Raw genomic sequence first — 3,165 nt, 5'->3', positions numbered from 1 at the left:
TGGGAACTAGTATGGTGAGGGCAAATGAAATTCTTGATGTCGATTGTCTTCCTGATGACATGAGTCTTGGTTCGTACTGGGTAAAAATCCAGTCCTCTTGCAATTGGTATGGGGTTACCAAATATGGTGATCACTTGTACATATGTGATTGTCCATGGAGTTTGCAAGGAAACATATGCAAGCATGCTTGAAGGTTGTTGCAATGTTCAAAAATTCATTCAATGATTCACGTCTCTTGGGTAAGTGGACGTTAAATGCAACTCAACTTGTTTGGTTCGTCAACATTGATGTATGTTATTTTAAAATATTTGTACTCCACTCTAAGATTTTGTTTTGTGAAGAACCTATTCCTATGTCAACTCCAATATCTACTAATGTTAATGAACACCCAACACCTCAGTCAGTTGTTTATAGCATTTCTAGTGTAGAAACACCTATAGAGGATGTTGACATCGTGACGTGGAACAAAGCGAGCACAAAGTTGAGGATGTCATCGCAAACAATGCTACAGTCACGAGAAAAACTAATGGCATTTGTAGGTTGTGTGGAGAAGTTCATGGTTGATCTTGACAATTCTAGTGCCATGGCATTAGATTTCAGTCCGCATGTCGATCCAACAGGTACAAGCACCGTTCCCCCGTGGCCTTGGTTCACTGCAAGTTGGGATCATGGTTGGAGTCGGAGGCAATATATGCAGACTACTAGTATTGAGATATTTCATGATGCTATGCAGCTTGAGACCTTTGAGTTCCCCTCTGAGACTTCTAGGAGGTGGAAGGGAAAAAGGCAATTGGACCAAGCACCAGAACCACATGTCCTTGCCACGTGATCTGTTGCATCTAATACAAGTTGGTACTCAAGTGTCACGTTTAAGTGGTATCTAAACATGTCAATGGTGCATGTTCTTATTGTGTGTTTATGTTTTGTAGTGGGTGACAGTGGTCCACAGATAGGTGTGACAGTGTTCACTACACCCTCAACATCTGGGTAGGGAAGTCCTCGTCGACGATTGGCTTTTGATTTTCCTATATGTTGACAAGGATCACACAATGTCCCTCACTAACACAACATTGGTATTATTGGTTAATATTTGGATATATGTTTATATTTATTTCATAAATGCGAACAAGTACATGACGTTTTTATATTCATGTTAACAGCTAAGATCTGCTATGCGGGTCGATCGGTTCATTTTTTGCAATGAATTACACATCGCATTATGTTGCTTTGACTGTGAAACTTTTTTGTTTGGCCTTGCTTGGGAGGTGGCAATCTCTATTTTATTTGCATCGTATTTGAAACCATGTGTTAGTCACTACCTTTGTACTACTTTTTTTTTAGCTCCATGTTTAGCCTTTTATTTTTCAACATGTTGAGTAATATGGACTAGATTTGTTTGTTGTAATATTGTTCTAATACTCAATAGTCTTGTCCCTAATGTTTTTTTACACTATATCTTTCTAAGTACGTGGTATTCCTTATATTTTTTGGCGGGTTTCCAATTGGAATGGCGTACACATACACTTTTGCTGACATGAGCAGGTTGTAATTTTGATTCTACCACTTTATTTTCAGTATTCTGCCTTTATGTCTTACATTTATTGAATGTTATAGTTAAGTAATTAAGACTCTTACTGTATGAATATGTCTTACAATTATTGAATGGTTTAGTTAAATAACTAACACTCTTATGGTAGGAATATCTCTTACATTTATTAAATGCTATTGTTAAATAACTAACACTCTTGTTGTATGAATCTACAGGTTGTGACTGACTCTAGCAGAGCTCAACCAGGAGTCTGCACTAATGCAACAACTGGACAACTACATGGTGGAAGATATATTGATGAGGATGCTTCTATGAATATCTTAACAGCAATACATTGTATACGGTCCACATTATCGACGACTTCTTTTTGTTTCTTCTTTGGAGAGGGAACAATATCTATAGGGTACTATGGCCTGTATACTTGGCCTTAGTGTACTGGCCTATTGCTCTCCCATGGGTCCACATAATGTGCATAGTTAGCTCATTTAGAGACCCACGGAGGGGACGCGTCCACATAATCTCCATTAAAAAGAATATTAATAGAGAAACCACACCATGCTATATTACAAACCCCTATATTACATACATGAGACTAACACGATATGCTATATTACATACATCACACTAACATGATATGTTAAATTAAATAAATCACACTAACGCGATATGTTATATTATATCTTTCCTTTAAAGCATTATGTTATAATGAATAATGAAAATTCCAGAGGTGCGGTATGGTAAACAAACTTGATGTGAGATTGGTAGCCTTGAAACAAGATTTTATATATGTGATACAATGTCATTACTAATGCATAATAAATGATAAAAATGAGGATGCCAAATTCTTAAAAATTTGAATGCCTTATGACTTGCAAAGTACATTCATTAGAACCATAACAAATTGAAAAACATTAAAAAGTGCACATCTTGCATCATTCCTCATACATAATTTAACCCTGTCCTTAAAGGAAACCTGTTGGTTCCCAAATCAATACAGGTTTCCTCACATTAGCCCATACACATGTTGCAACATTCTTAAAATAGGTTTCTTCACATTATCCCATACCCTTTCCTTACTTCATTTACTTGAAATGAAATCCATTCAATGAACAACAATGTGATATCTCATCGTTAGAAGCATCTATCACATACTCTATGCCTTGCATATAACACGAGTTTTCACACGATGGATCCAAAACGGAGTAGTGCAGAACATAAACCTTCGTGTTATTGGCAGGGTAGTTATCATAAAGATTCATGTTATGTCTATAGCTCAATAACATTCATGTTATTGACAATGGCTCAAATCCTTCGTGTTATTGAGTATGGGTAAAAAATCATTACAGGTTAAAGAACACCCCACACATACACATTGCAGTAATAGCTTTATCGATACTAAAATCAATCCTAAGAACATAAATGAAAAGATGATTTAGTGTTCAATGATCCTAAAACTAAAAGATGGTATATCCAGTGCCTATCCTAAAGGGAAAACATAGTCAAATAGTTGTTGGCAATTGACACTCATTGGATTCATATGTTGTCATTGATGGCAACAAGATTCTATAGAAGGCATATACCGACAAATACCATCATTGGAGGCATACACCAACAAA

This window comes from Cryptomeria japonica, chromosome 7 (genome assembly GCF_030272615.1).
Source record: "Cryptomeria japonica chromosome 7, Sugi_1.0, whole genome shotgun sequence".
NCBI classification, from domain to species: Eukaryota; Viridiplantae; Streptophyta; class Pinopsida; order Cupressales; family Cupressaceae; genus Cryptomeria; species Cryptomeria japonica.
Note: the sequence above shows the minus strand (reverse complement) of the source record.